Below are 15,938 nucleotides of genomic sequence, written 5' to 3' on the forward strand. Positions count from 1 at the left end.
CAGAATTAAAGATCTGGAGGAGAGTCAGCTGAAGAGACACATGGCGAGCCCCACCTGGAGACCCCCAAGACCCCATGTGAGCTGTGAACAGCAGGGCATCGGCTGAGCAAGGTGCTATATGACCAGTGGCTTGGCAAGTTGGTAAAAGTGGGAAATCTTGGGTCTCTGGGCACCAGTGCCAGGCCAGTGGGTAAACATAAAAAGGCAGCATATCACAGAAAAATAGGAAGGTGAAAGGCGCTATATAACAGGGAGGAAAGACCCCATATGAATTCATGAGACAGAAAAGACAGGTGGAGATGATGATCGATATGAAAGGCACTATATGATACTAAATGAAGCTCTGCCCTTTAACCCGTTCTTATTTACCATGGCACCACAGCCGGCATGCATGTCAGACACGACAGTAAAAAAATGTCACCAATATCAGCACTGCGACAGACAGGTGGATGGGCAGAAACAAAAAAAACATGAGGGACACAATGAAACCGTTGTGAAAGGCGATACAAAAAGGCGCTATATAGCAGGAAAGACACTAGAAAAGACAGCAGAGGAACGACATGAAAGGCGCTATACAACACTAAAGGCAGGCTCATTGGACCTTTGTGTTTCTCAGGCCACCGACATGTCATCTGACACGACCTCAGGAATTGCACATGACAATCAATATTAACACTACTAAGAGAGTCAAAAGGCACTATATAGCAGAACAATAGGAAGATGTGAAAGGCACTATATAGCAGAACAATAGGAAGATGTGAAAGGCACTACATTAACGACTTCTCCCACCCTTATCGGGATACGTGGCACACTGCTCGGTCATGCCAGTTAGAACTTCTCTGCACTGCCACCACTGGCTGCTCACACAAACATCAGACCCCCTAAATACCCACCTCCCGGCCCCGACGCCCCCCATAGTCCCGAGATGAACTCATGCCCCCCCCCCAGCGTTGTTCCTTGCATTGCCCCCTGCCACGGTGGACAAAGATGGCTTGAAAGGTAAACAACTTCTGACAAAAGTCCACTTTAACAGTTCTGAGGGGTCCACCAAATCCCACCTGTCCAGTAACACAACCCACCACCCAAGGTGGCCTTTGAGGCTCCTGTTTAAATTGTGATGACATTACTGGGCCTGCAGCTGGGGGTCCAACACCAAAGAGAGCAGTCAAACTCAAACAAGAGGGGCTGTGGCTGAAACTGGTATCTGACGGTGGGCTTTCGAGTGAAAGGCGCTCTATAGAAAGAACACTGAGCAAGGCGCCAGTCGTGACGTCTGTCACAACGGTCCACTAATCTGCCCAAGCAGGACAGACAGGCCAAGCAGCAGGCGGGGCTCCCAAATGTGACACATTGTCCCTTATAAACTGCATGGCAGCAGGGGCCATCCCGAGAGTAACAGTGTGAGGCAGCACCGATCTGGGGGGCACGGGCCCAGGGCCATATGGCACAAAAGCAGACATGAAAACAAAGAGGGCGGCTCCGTGGTTTGAACGCGCGGCCCTCAAATCCTGCTGAGCGAGAGCCGCCGCTGTGCGTCTCCACCTGTGCAAACACCCCGAAGCCGTCACCGGTGGGCCGCGCTGCTGCCACCATAACTGATGGGCCTCCTGCCATCAAGGGGCGGAGCTGCCATCTCGGCCATTTATTAAAAAGGGCGAGACAAAGGGCGCCCCGGTGGCCACGTGCACAGACACCTCAAGCCGGTGCCATGGAAGTGGTTGCTGCCAGAGTGTCACAGTCGGCCCGGGCACCCGACGTGCTCACCAGCCCTGCTGCCTCCCAGACTTGAGGAACGAGAAAAAAAAAAAAAAAATCGGCATTGGCATTCGACCAAAGGCAACTGGAGAGGAAAACAAAGTGCAGGGAAGGATGGGGGGTCTGGGTCAGCCCACGGGCACAGTGTGAAAGGCACTATATACAGTCAAGACAAGGCGGTGTGTATAGCGCCTTTCAGTGCATAATCCCAAAGTCGAACATCAACTGTGTGTATAGCGCCTTTCAGGGGTAACCAAGAGTGGCAAGAGGCACAGATGTGGCACTCTGCTTGATCCCTGTCCCCCCACTGCCCTCTCTTCACCCTAATGGACGATTCCCAATTCTCCCAGTTATTCCTCCCAGCCAGTGCGTCTTCCTGCCTTGTGCCTGAGCTGTCAGGAGTGGCTCCAGCAGGTTCTCCGTTTCCTTCTCGATTTTCAGTGGTGTGCCAGTGCCCCGCATACCCAGTGACCAGTCAGAGAACTGACACTGACCCGATGCCAGTGGGTTCATTCTTGAAGCAAAGCTGCATTTGGGCAGTGCTAACTGGACACTGACCGCTGACCAAAGGTCCATCGGCCCCTATAGTGAATCCCTCGCACTGTGGCAGCTCATCTTATATAGCGCCTTTCGTAACGCCCCAAACCAGCCGCCTCCTGCTTTCATATAGAGAGAGGCCTTTTGTATCTCTCAGCATTGAGGGCACAGCAGACTACCGTCGGCCACCTTCTCATCTCCTACCATTTGAAGTTGGTGGCAGCGATGGCAGCGCCAGCTCAACGTGACTCCTTCAGGCAGGGCGACAGATGGCGTTGGGGAGTGTGGATGTTCGCCGGAAGGAAGAATCGGGAGAAAGAGAGAAGGTCCCGATGTTGGCTGGTGATCCCAAATTGTCCATCTGTTGCAGGACAACAAGCAGCAGCATCACGGATTCAAAGACCACCCCTACCTGTCACCTAAGGGTATCGGTATTTGACTTGGTAGACCACCAGACAAGTTCATCAGATGGGCATCGAGATGGACAGAATGGAAAGGACTGGTCAGTGACAACACGTCCTGCTACCGCCCAGCCCCTCATATGGTCAGTCACGATGGAGGGGAGACTCCGCAATGGTCAGCTTGGATGGGACCCTTGGAAAGCAGGGTGGTGCTGGCGACGGCTCAAGGTACTTACAGGGATGGCGACACCCACCAGAGGTTCTACTGCCACCTCCTCATGAACAGCAGACCCACAATCAAAATGGGCAAGCATGGCACCACATGGCTGTAAACACAGGTGCCATGTAGATGGGCACTTTGCTCAGTCCAAAGCAGCAGCCCCTTGACCTCCCCCGCCATGGTCAGCTGTGGACGGGCAAAGGCACAAAGGCGGCGAGAGCGGCGATAAATGACAGGGTGGCGAAGCGGCAGCTGGATTCTGGCTTGGCAGCGGCGCGTCGGTTAAGCTCAGTTTATTTATAACCGGTGGCCTTGCCAGGCCACGCTCTCCTTGGCGTTTCACCACAACGCAGACGGTGACAAGAATGCAGGGGTGGCCACGGGCCAGAAACGTCACCTCGCCTCACGTGGGGGCCACATGGACGATTTGGAGCATTGGCGGGGAGTGCCCCAATGAGGTCCTTCACAAGCGGGCACTCCAGGGCATGCTGAGGGCGGTCATCAGGATGACCAGAGCAGTGAGTGGACCCCAAGCGCCGAGTCCCTGTTTTCTGTCACCTCGTGTGTTTGTCACGGTCTTATGAAAGGACGGGACTGGAGTTGTGATGAATGAGGAGCCACCCAGGGTCACCAAGTGACAGTCCTGAGTTACAACTGAAGACCGAGGGCCCGCCGTGACGGGCAGCAAGTCACAAGGCCACACAGATGTGCCAGCTCTGCACCCCAAGCACAAGAGGAGGGTGAACCTGGGCATGCAGGCTGTGCCACCCACTGGTGTACCTCAGGGCTGCATGCTGGGCACCAGAGGTTATCAGACAGGAGTATCGGGGCACGAAAGGCGCTATATAAAGGCAGAGTGTTAGCAGGGCATGTGGGTCATGGGCTTAATTTATATAGCGCCTTTAGCCAGTTCTGACTGGGAACTGCCAGTTGGGTCTCAACTGCATGGCAAATACCGGCTGGCACCAACTTTGGTGGACCGCAGGTGTGAGGCACACATTTGTAACACCAAACTGGGTTACCCTGTAAGCTCACCCTGCCTGCTGGCAACATAACCCAGCCTCAGTTGGCACTCGGGCTTGGCGAGATGGAGAGAGTGATGCTATATGATGGGGCGGAGGGTGTGCCATGCTCTGCCCTCATTGGTCAGTGCAACTGACTTTCATCTTTCATAGGTGACAGTTGCCATACCACGGCTGTCAGCCCCCCGGCTCGACACGGGCAGGCTTACCTGGTGATGTACCAACTTAAATCCTTTTTGGGGTTCGGCTGCCTGTGACCTGGACATAGTGACAGTACCTCTGTGTGCTGGTGGCAGTTGTACCCAAGAGTCATAGTGCCATGACTAGTGTCAATTAACTTCACTTTGTCAGAACATCAGCACTCATGCCCGCGTGGCACAGATGCCACTGATGTGAATTTTTTTTTTGCCCTTTAGAGAGCTCACGTATAGTGCTGAATGTGAAAGGCGCTCTATAAAAGTCAGCCACCTGATGGCAGCAGGCACACCGCACCTCCTCCATGTCATGGAGGTCACCGACACCTGCTCCCCAGTAATGACAGCCTCAGCTGCCACCCAGCTTCAGACTGGGGAGCTAAAGGACTGGCATTTAATGGGCACATCGAGCCCTGACCAAGGAGGAGCCTAACCAAATGCCAAAGGTGCAAGTGCCGGGCATCTGTCAGATGGCATGGCAGGTTGTGCATCATCAAAACGGGAAAGTGACACCTCGGGCTACAAAGTGCCATCTGTCATCTGACAAGAGACACATGCTCACTCGCTGGCTTTCATGTTTGCCCATTGGGCGGGCATGCGTTGTCCACCCAGTTCAATGCCAGTGCACCATGGGGTTGCCACCTTATTTTCTATTGACTACTCCACCATGATGCCCGTCCAGTTTAAAGACCACCTCAGTTGACCAAGTCACCAAAGGGAGGGAACACATGACCCACCAGAAAGACCCAGCATGGCAGTGAGCGTCACACATTGTCACACGTGACTGTGGGCACCCCGGCTTGGACAAAGTCACGGACCGGACACTGCGACTCAGAGACCCTCGACGGTAGGGGTGGACACTGGCCAGCTCGCCCATGTCAGTCACCCATCCACTACCCACACTGTGTCCAGTGCCACACAGATGATGTCCTGGCCATCTGTCTGCTGGCCCTCGGGTGTGTCGGTGGTCAGCTTGTGCCTGATTACCAGTCGGTGTGCCGAGTGCCCATCTTTCTCAATTCATTTGTCCAATTAGTGGTCAGTACGAAGCCATCTGTGCATCCAGTTAACGGCCGGTGGGCATCAGGCCATCTGCCCGACAGTTTGTGGCAAGCCCCCCACCCACCTAGTGGTCAGTCTGGATCCAAGTGCCCATTAGATTAGTGGTCAGCCCTGGACAGGCCATCTGTCCCATGCAGGCTTTCCTACTGCCTGCCCCCTCATTGTCACCAACAGTCCCTCCAATGCACGCCCTCGAGTGACCTGGTGACCTTGTATAACAGCACTGGCCAGTCTGCCCGTCACTGGGGTCACACAGACCATCTGAGCCTCGCCATTTTAAATGGTCAATGCCTTGGCCACTAGGGGGCCACACTGCCCACCCTCACAGCCCATTAAGGCACTACATGAAACAAAGGCTCAGGCTGCATAGAGCGCCATCCTAGTGTGCCCGCTTAAGGCTCTCACGTCTGGCACTGCGTCTGTCCCGTCCATTCACATTTTTCATGGGAGTTTGCCCTGCTCAGATGCAACCTCCCGAGTGCCTCGTGTCACCAGTCTGCACGAGGCTGACAACTGAGTGGGACAGACAGACAGACTCCGGGTCACTGATGCCACCTCCACATTACACCAGAGATGGAGATATCAGAAAATAAAAATCAGAGACCTCAGAGGTGCCAATGGGCACCTTGGCACAGGACACACAGTGTGGTGGGGTGGGGTTACAACAAAACCTCATATAGCACCTTTTAAATCAAACACCACATTCCTGTAATTGCCAAGGTGGTGTGTGTGCCCACCAATGACAGATTCAACAGCTGGGCACATCGGATGGTGTCCCAAATGGTAGTCAGTGGAGGGATGATGGGCACTGCCTGCAGGAGCAAGTGATGCCCGGGCATTGAGGACCTTAAAATCCATGAATGGCTGAGTGTGCCCACCTGCCCTCATGCACCCACCGACTGGCACACACCAACCGCCTGGAGACGAAGCATTCGTGATGACAGCTCAGAGGGGACGAGTGAGCCTGGGGGTCTCCCAGGCACAGACTGCTGGAATGGTGCCAACTGCTGGAGCAATGAAAAATGTGGCCAAGGGAGTGCCCGCTGCCTGCCAACTTCTGCAGGAAGTCCTTCTTTTGTAGGCTCGTCCCCTGAAAAAAACAAAGTGCCCCCATTGTGGGGGTCCCAGGGCAACCAACCGCTGCCCCCTGCCGGAGCTCCACACAAACAGCAGCTGTGACCGTACTGGCCACCCGACAGGCTGGTTTGGATGGCGCTGTGGGACACAAGGGGCATCAAGAGGCATGGCAGTGATGGAAGCTTTCGGCTTTGGGTTCACAGGGGGCCCCTCGACCGAATTAGACTCAGGGCGGGCACCGGCCCTGGACGGGACCCCAACACGACAGAGCATGGCGGAGCGAGGACCCCCGGGGACAAGTCACAAGCATCCGCACAAAAATCAGACATCAGCAAAACTGAAACGAGTCGAGGAGACGACGCCAATCGTCAAGGGGTCCCGGGGGGCTTCTTCAAAACAAAGTGACAAAACCAGTGCCACCCTCTAGAGGCCCACACATATAACACTCAGCGATGGCACAGGTCTTGGCAGTACCAGCGCTCACAACAGCCCGCACTCCGCACCCATGCCAGTGCCAGCGCCCTGCAAAAGCGCCAAGACACCCCATCCTCGAACGCCACTGCGCCAAACTCCGCATGTTCTCTCTGTCCTCACGCCCAGTGCTGCCCGCTCTTTGAGAACCTGGGATGACAAGATGGGCACCGCTGCCCGGTGGTCTCAACCCATCCACTTTGCCACTCCTGGTATCGCACCAGGAGCTGACCTCTTGTAGGACTTTGCTACCCGCTAACCCATGAGGGCACCTCGCCAGGCTGAAGCTTCAGCTTATCTAAGATCTCGCCGAGGCCGCCAGTAAAGAGGACTGACGGGTAATCAGATGATGTGGGCGCGGAGAGGAGCCGAGATGCCCCGAGGGCCACAACGGCTGCGGGCCCCTCGACGTGGCAGCCATGCCTGGAAGGTCGGGCGGGCAGGCCATCAAAAGCAGGCTGGCGTGCCAGCACTGACCTTGGCATTCAGTTTTACCTTGTAGCCGTCCTGCATGTTTGTCTTTCTCTCTCTGACCGGTCACTGTATTAGGTGGGCACTGTGAAAGGGGCAACATATAAAGCAGAGGGTGAACACAACGGGAATACCCGCTAAAGGAAAACGTGGAGTCTTACCTTGAGTGGCAAGCTTGAAAGTAAGAGGGGGCACAGTATGGGCACCATCACTCCAAGGTGTGGGCCAAGCATCGAATCCAGGGCCTCAAACATGCACACGAGTGGGCACGAGTGGCACACAAGCCGATTGGGGATCACTAAGTTAAGTTAATGCCAGGAATGCGCTTGCGGGATGCGCCTGCGGGGTCGTACGCTCCGCCTCCGGGTGACACGTGCCATGTGACAACACGAGGGCTCCATTCACTTGTCACAATCTCTCCAGTAAACGCCCCCCCCCCCGACGGTGGCTTCTTCTTACCTTTCCACGGGAGCCGTTGACGTTGTTGTCGCCGCCCGCCCTCCGGTAAGAGCCCAGCAGCCCCTTGGCTCGCGAGTCCCTCAGGGATTTCCCTCCACCGGGGCTGCCCGTGGGCGTCGAGCCGCCGTCCCTCTTGGAAAACACGCCGCTGAAGAAGCGCATGAGCCGGCGCTCCTGGCCGCTCGAGCGGACCCCCCCGCCGCGCATGAAGCCCTCCTTCTCGTCCAGGCCCTTCTCTGACAGCTGCTGCAGGTCGCTGTTGTCCAGCGTCCTGTTTTTGGCCTTCGCCCTCTCCCAGAGGTCCAGGTCGGTCAGCGAGTCCGTCTTGCCGAGGACCTCTCCCACGTCCAGGGTGTTCCTCTTCTCGTCGAGCGAGGGGCTGTGCAGGACCAGCGCGTCGCGCTCCTTGTGGCCGAGGCTGCCGGAGCTGCTGTGGTGCTTGTCCCGCGTGAGGGCCCTGATCCGCAGGAGCTCCCCGCCGCTCCAGTGCCTGAAGCTGAAGCTGCGCCGCAGCAAGCCGGGATGCCGCTTATCCGAGGGGGGCGGCGGCGGCGGCGGCGGGTTCGGCGTGGAGGCCGGTCGGGTGCCCGCGTGGCCCTCGCGATCTTCTCCGTCCCGGCTGCCGAGTGGTGGCCGCTGGTGGTCCTCCTTCATCTCCGCTCTGGCCTGGTCAGCTCCGGACACGAGAGCGGACCGTGGCTCCGCGCCCTCCTCCAAGGCTGCATGGGCGCTGCTCGAGCCCCTCAGCTTAAACGAGACGTCCTTGGGGAAGGCGTGCGTCTTCCTGGAGATCTTCAGCCTGCCCAGCTCCAGGTGGCCCGTGCTGAAGGTCCTGAAGTTCCTCAAGTAGTTCTGCGCCGAGAGGTGCTCCGCTTCCTCCTCGTCCTCCTCCTGCAGCTCCTCCAGCAGGCTGCTGCGCTGGTAGTCCGCGGCGGCGGGGGTCTCCAGGCGGGTGGGCGCCGCTCCCTCCGGCACATTCTCCTTTTTCACCAAAGTTAAAGAGATCCGGTAGACCGTCTTTCTTTGCGGGGTGCCCCTGTGCATCCTGTCGGGGTAGTCGGCGTCCAAAAGGTGCATTCTTCAGCCGTGCGAACAACTAGAAGCCCAAACGCCGCCCGCCCGGCCGGCCGGCCGCCTCTGGTGCTACACCAAAAACGGCCAAGCGCCGGGAGCGCACGCAGCCATTGTCTCCACGAACACGACGGAGCGCTTTTAGAGGGGAATGCGACGCGGCTCTCCGCTCCAGGTGTGCGGCAGACAATGGCAGGTCACATCGGAGGGATCGGGCGCTCCATGTAAGGTGGCGAGTGTCACTTCTGACTGACAGCCCGTCATGCCGCCACCTCAGGCCGCCTTTCTCGCCGTCCTTGTCGGGCTCATTCCGTGAGAGCCGACGCCGAAGAAGAAACACTGGCGATCCTCCTTCTTTATCTCAGCCGCTTCTGCTACGCTTTAGCACGGGGAGCGCTGCTGGCAGCCCGCGAGCGACGGCAGTCGGCTGGAAAGTGCGACATGGAACCTAGCGGAGGAGCTGGAGTGCGAGCGGCATCGACAGACGAGAGGATGGCTGGTATGCAAATGACATGCAAATGAGGGGCGGCGCCGCGAAGCACGCGTCAGGTCAGACGACAATCTGAGGGGTCCTAGGAAACAAGAAAACACTGCACTGAAGAGCACAAGACCACCAGCTCAGTCCCCTCTGCACTCCGCTGCCCACTCGTGTCAGATATTGGGGGGTTTGGGAGACTGGAAATGAATCCGCTGGACTCGCCACATCATAACCTGGCATCCCCTCCAGAAAACAGCAAGGCCAGACAGTCGTCAGCAATCGGCAGGGAAAGGCACTATATAGGAAAAGTCCAGGTGCCCACAACACTCGCCATCTAAAACTAGGACTCTGAAGTATGTATATGAAAGGCGCTATATAAAATGACAGGTTCGAGTGCGTGTCCCCGAGGGGGTATGCCATGGAAAGGCGCTATATAAACCGGCACCTTCATCCCCCAGAGTCACTTTGACTGCAGCAACATGGCAACAAAAGGAGTGAAGGGACAGGCGACGAGCTGGGACGTCACAGGAGCAGTTTAAGGTCACCGGGGAAGTCGCACCCGAACATGATAGCGGTCACTTCACGGAGACCTTGGGTATGAGAGATGCCACCCTGTCTCGGTCACTTGCAGCCTTTACACAGAATCACCAGGGCTCAATGCCAACTGGACAAACGTGGGCCTCGGGGTCACTGAGGCGGTGGTACAACAAGATCAGGAAAAGGTGGGCATCAGCACAGTCCGTTCATCCATTGGGTACATGAGGGATGCCCACGACAAGATGCCAGTCCAGCACACTAACACATTGGGAGAACCTGGGGACGCTGGCACACTGAATCAGCTGACAGCCCCACAAACGCCAAGTCCACAGCCTCTGGCACATGGCAGCACAAACAAAGGGCGCGCGCACCATGGAGGATGACGCCTTCACTTCGGCGGAGTATAAAAGTCGAAAATGCCAGCCCACTGCCCTTCTGGGATGCCCAAGTGAGTGAGTGCCCTCTACCTGCACCGAAGAGAGCTGCAGGTGGCAACACCAGGAAGCCCCCCATTGATTCACCCCGTCAGCCCCGGGAGTTTGAGGTGACGCGCCACGACAGCTGAATCTCGCGGGCAGGCGGACCCCTGGGCAGACCCGTCACACTCGTTCTTCACCAGTGAGCAGGAGGAGGAGGACTCAGTGAAGTCCAAGGACACCGAGGGTCTCAGCAGGGGGTCCTCACCATCGGCCTGATATTTTAGGAGCCCGGTGTGGAGGAACAGCAGCCTGTCAGCTGATGTGCTCCCCTGAGACCCTCAGACGACCAAAGTTACGAGACCCTCCATCTCGCACGTTTGTATCCAGTTCTTCCGTTACCATGGAAACTGGGGTTGCTAAGGTGGCACTGTTTTGCAAACAAGAGCTCTAAAGTGACAAATCCTTGGTGTTGCCTGCCGCAGCTTTTGAGGAGCTCGCTGATGCCACTGTCGACCATCATTTACCAGAATGGGGTCAGGGTGCGAGCTTGGGATGCCCAGCAGAGCCATCATGGAGCCACTCACTGGTCATTCCTGTTGGCATGAGCCCGGTGTGACTCGCCCTCCAATGGCTACAGGATGGCACGTTCTCCAAGGCTCAAGTCAGCTGTGGTGGTCCAGCTTCCTCTCCTCAGATGTGCCCACCGTGGCCAAACACACCTGTGCTCCAAACTGAATGTGCCGTGTCACCTTAAGGGGCACTTCCTGAGTGCCACCCTTCAGTCCCACAATGCCTTTCCTTCAAAGACTTTTTCATGAGTTGTCCCAAGTGGGTGCCAAGCGAGTGCCGTTGTGTCCGAGTCAAACAGCAGCAAATGACTGTCCGGTGGGGCCTAAACCACCCTGGGGGGTCCATAATGCCTTTCTCAAATTCAAGTCTGGAACGTGCCAGTCAGTCACCTTCTGAACTCAAGCCCCTACGACCTTCTGGGACCACCTGGGAGAGATGGCTGACTAAACAGAAGGATGGAGGAGACCACCGAGTAGCGTCCAGATGTCACAGAACGTCCACTCGAGCCAAATTCAATGGAGATGTGCCTCGTTAACTGGCTGGGGTGGCATCTCAATGACCAGGTCGGGCTGCAGATGCGAGGACACCGGAGCAGGACACTTCGTCCTCTGTATCTCTGTATAAGTCCTCAGGTGTCAATCAACAGAAAAATGTCAAGTGGCACTGCAAAAAGTTGGGCACTGATGGCAGGGGCAACTTGTGAAGGCTGGCACTCAGATGGCCATGCTGGACTCGTCGTGTATCGAGAGGCTGATTGAAGTGCAAAGCGATGAAAGGCGCCATATAAAGATGGCGTGATTGGCATGGCCATTTCCAAATCGGCCCCAACAAGGCGCCCCTGGCCAATTCGCCTCGAGCGCCACGCTGAAAACGCAAAGCCACCGGGGGGTCACGTGCTCGTCGCCATGGCAGCAGCAGATGCCGCCTCGCTGTGACCGACCGCCTCTCAGTCCTCCCAGTCCTCTCCTTGGCCAAGCGGGCACTCCGCGTTTTCCGGGTGGCCGTTCGTCGGCTGCGTTTGTTTGTTTGCGTGCTCGCCTTGTTTTCGATGAAGATGCTGGCGCTGGCACTCGCACACGCCGTGTGACACGTCGAGAGCTGCGACGATGACAAGTGACGGCCGAGCGGGACAAAGGAGCGGAGCGGCGCGGCGCGAGGGGGCGCCCTGCGTCTTGGGACTCGACGATGTGCTCCGAATCGGCTCGGCTCGGCTCGTTCACCCGAGCACACGAGTTTCGTGCCATCTTGAAATGGGCATTGCCAATTGTCATCTCTTTCAAATTTCATTTTTCTCACGTTTTCGATCTTCTCTAGTGCTGCCACCTGGCATTCAGAAAATGGCTTGCGCTGCGCTCGAACCCGAGATCGGCCGCCCCCGTGGCTCTGCGCTCTTACTGGCGTCCCCAGAGACCCCCATTCGCCCCTTTGTCATGTCACTTCACTTCGCTCTCGTCTCGTGCTTATCATCTTGAAACACAGTCGCGCATTAGTGGAGAGTCTGCCCGCTGCACCCCCTGGATTTACAGTTGCGTGTACCCCGGGGCACAGCGACAAAGACTGGCAGCACCCTCCTCCCCCCCAACATAAAAGGACGATCGGGAAGGTCGCCGTCACCTGCACGTCTGTGATAAGAACCCAAGTGACTTGAATTTTAATGACGGACAACTTTGGGGTTTCGGCTCCTCTGCGCACACCACACTGCGCAGCTGTCACCTAATCCCACCCATCACCCCCATGGTCTGCGCCTCTGTTCATCCTTAGGGACAAAAACCACGACCTGCGACAAAGAGAAATGATGGCTGACTGACAGACAGACGGAGGGGCTTGCAAGCTGGCGCTTAAGACAACGCTAGACATGAAAGGCGCTATATAGGACAACTTCATATGACAAAGCAAACAGAAGTGGAAAAAATGTATACGAGGTAAAAGCGATACAGGAGTGGTGTGAAAGGCACTATATAAAAAGGGCGCTATATTACAAACTTGAAACCAAGGGGGGGGGTAGAGGTTACAGCTGGCCACAGATCCGTGAACTCCCACCCTGAGACAAGAAGAATACCAAGGGAGAAGACAAAGGGACAACACAGTCCATGCCAGCATCGCCCAGTCCGGGCTGTTATTTTAACAATGGCATATATAGTGCCTTTCAGGAAATCCCAAGAAGACACCTGGGGCTGCAGAACTGCCCACCTCCAGGGTCCCTCCCTACACCCTTCTGATTGCCCACTCGCTGTCTAAAGTGCTGGCAGACTCCTCTGTTGGTCCTCAGTTTGCTTGCCTCTCTTTGCCCGCTGCTCCATGCCCACCTTGCTCCTACTGTCCACACATTGAACTCCACTTTTCAAGCCGTGGCTCAGTTTGTCCCTGGGTTTCCTGTCACCCATTTCTTTGGTCCCTTTGAACAAATGTGGCCTGGCAATTGCAGAGTGACACAAAGCTCAAATGAATAGGAAACTAAAGATGGAAAAGTGCCAGGCAGCACAGGGCACAGTGGTGCCAGCACAAAGAAGCCTTAGGCAGGACTGTGTACCTAACAGGGACGCTAAAGTACACCTCGTCACACAGCTGGCCAAGCTGGCCGGAGTGAGGGGCCAAGGGGTGTCTGAATTAATTAGGGGGAATGGCAGGCAGTGGGCACAGGGGAACATCTGCAGTGCCACAAACTGGTAAACAGCAAAGAATCAAAGAAAAAAAAATAGAAAAGGCGGCGAGTGGCTGCTGGGCCACAGCTGGCCAACAAAAGGGGCACTTCATGAAGAAGTCCATTCTAAGTCCCCTGAGCCTACCCAAGACCACTGAGTGACCAGCCCTGACTTCCGCACAGCTGACCACAAGGCCGCTAAAAGACTTCATGCCCACCTTTCTATTCGGCACAACGCCGTTTTACAGACCAGCGCGGGTGCAAAGTCTCCGCACACTGGCCCGCTCATTTTAAATTCCCATTAATTCCCAGAAAAGAGGAATGAGCTAAAAATAACAGCAAGTGACATCAGAGCCCCTCGAGCGCCACTGAGGGCCCATTGTGTGACATTTGGGAAAGTTCCTCTGTGCAGATGGCGTTCAGTTATGAAAAGAGAAGAGCAAAACACGAAAAGCAGAAGTTCAGTGACAAAGGAGCGGGCACCAGGCTGGCAGGACCACTTAGGTACCAGTGAGGGTGGGACACTCCTGCAGTTCACACCTGCTAGGTAGTGGCACCAGGAGCTCAAACCTGCCCTGAGTCTACCCTCTGGGCCAAACTTGGCAAAAGGCCCACGTGGCACAGAGTGTATGAGCCCCCTCAGATGCTCAGCCTCAGGTATGCCAATGAGTGGCAAGTGGGACCCTGGTGTCCTCGGGGCTGCCTGATCAGTTGGACCAAGGTGGTAAACAGGAACAGGGACCCCACCCGAAAACTTGTGCCTTGGACACATCTGGTGGTCCCGAATCGAGGGCACACACCCCACTTCCCTGACCACTAGACATTTTATAATGGAATGTGACAGCCGTCTGGTGGTCTTCTCTGTCAGTTCTTCCGATTTTTCAGCGCCAGGTGTTTCCAGTAAATGTGACCCGGTGTGCCCCCGGCATGCCGCTGTGCCAGGGTGCCTCCCCAGTCATCACCCGCCAATTAACAGCCTCTTCCTTGAATGATGACATTGCACAAGTGTGCGGCAGAAGAGTGAGGGTCAACACGTGTGCAGGCAGACCGAGGTGACCACAGAGGGCACAGAACTCGTCCACAGAGATGACGGAGTGTCAGCAGGGGGCGCACTCCACTCAACACAGTAGGAAGACATGGCCATCGGCAGTTTCCTGATGGTGGGCAGAGCTTGAACTAAGGCCAGGGCACAAGTTAGTCATCATCACAGAGGATGGGAACATCAGGGTGGGCAGCTGGGCATCTCCTCGATTCCCTTCCTGTTCCCAACCCACTTGCTTTCATACAGGAAGCAGGACTTCCATGGCTTTGAGAGCCGTGCCTTCTGGAGTGGCCGCCATCATCTAGCTGGTGCCAGTGCAACTGCTGGGCTGGACTGTGTGTCATGTGGTGGCATTCACTTTGAAAGGCACTATATATCTGGAGTCACTCAGTGACGGCTTTAGGACCATGAAAGGCACTATATCAAATGAGAGCAGTCAAAATTTAAATGCCAGACATGCCATGCTATGCACCCACGGCACCTTTCTTAGCTGTGAAAGTCAGGTGTTGGGGGCATACACAGTAAGGCACAGCATGCCACCGACTGCCAATGTCACCAGCCCACAGAGAGGTGAACTAAGACAAACAACTGCCACCCGAAAACTAAACCAGTGGCCTGTGCCCATCTCGTACAACCCTGTGTTTCCCATTATGCCCAAAAGCACTATTGGTGCTCATTTGTGCCCTTGAACTGCCAGCTGGGTACCTTTATGGCAGACTGGGCACAAATGACAATCAGAGATGAAATTCAAAGTAGGACTCCAAGGCTCCCAATGGTGCGCTGCCCAGTGCCTCCCCAACCGACTGGCACCAGCTAGTCACTTTGGATGATAGCAAACATTGGGAGTGTGGCAAAAGTTTAGTCAGTTAGGTAATCTCGGGGTCAAGTGTGGGCAGAAAGTCTCAGAACATCACTTGGACTGAACACACAGGGCTGAGCCAGGAGCCAAAAGGCACTATAAACACTACGGACAAAGAAAGCATTACTGATGGGCACATGAGGGCGACATACACAGGGGGGCACCACCAACACTTTCACCACGGCGCTTTGCGTCTTTGTGCCTGCCATTGAAATGCTAAGCCATCTCCTTAAAACTCTGTGATGAACTGGCATCCTGTCCAGTGAGGGTTCCTGCCTTGTGCCCAACGCTGCCAGAACAGGCTTGGGCTCCCCTACCCAACAAAAGAACAAAGTCTGCCAATCACCAGAGCCAGCTGGGCCCATGTCCTCAAATACCATTACAATACCCACTCACGTGCCCGGGCAGACTGCAGATGACTCGGCACAAGCAGCTCCACCTCGACGACACACCTTGCTTCACCACCCTTACCCCGTGGCCTTGACTGCATTGAGGCTGGTACCGAGGCTGGCACATTTGACCCAGTTTTCTCTGCCCTGCCTTTTTATGCTTAACATTCCTATCACAGGGGCCTGGCACTGGTCACATTGTGACATCAGAATATAGCGCCCGTAGAGCTGGACATGGAAATAATCATCTGCCTCGGTGATGG

The 15,938-nt window shown here is 55.9% G+C and overlaps 1 protein-coding gene across 8 annotated transcripts in view; it reads right to left on the reverse strand.

Moving 5' to 3' along the window:
* The window catches only part of agap1 (ArfGAP with GTPase domain, ankyrin repeat and PH domain 1), a 165,016-nt gene that overhangs the window by 122,769 nt on the left and 26,309 nt on the right, over positions 1-15,938 (reverse strand). The window contains exon 1 of one of the 8 annotated variants that reach the window (XM_039755138.1): positions 7,670-8,181. The exons of the other annotated variants lie outside the window; for them this stretch is intronic. The gene's annotated coding sequence lies outside the window, so the exon portion shown is untranslated. Of the gene's footprint in view, positions 1-7,669; positions 8,182-15,938 lie in introns of those variants that run through there. 8 annotated transcript variants of the gene reach the window in all.

This window comes from Polypterus senegalus, chromosome 6, assembly GCF_016835505.1.
Source record: "Polypterus senegalus isolate Bchr_013 chromosome 6, ASM1683550v1, whole genome shotgun sequence".
Lineage (NCBI taxonomy): Eukaryota > Metazoa > Chordata > Cladistia > Polypteriformes > Polypteridae > Polypterus > Polypterus senegalus.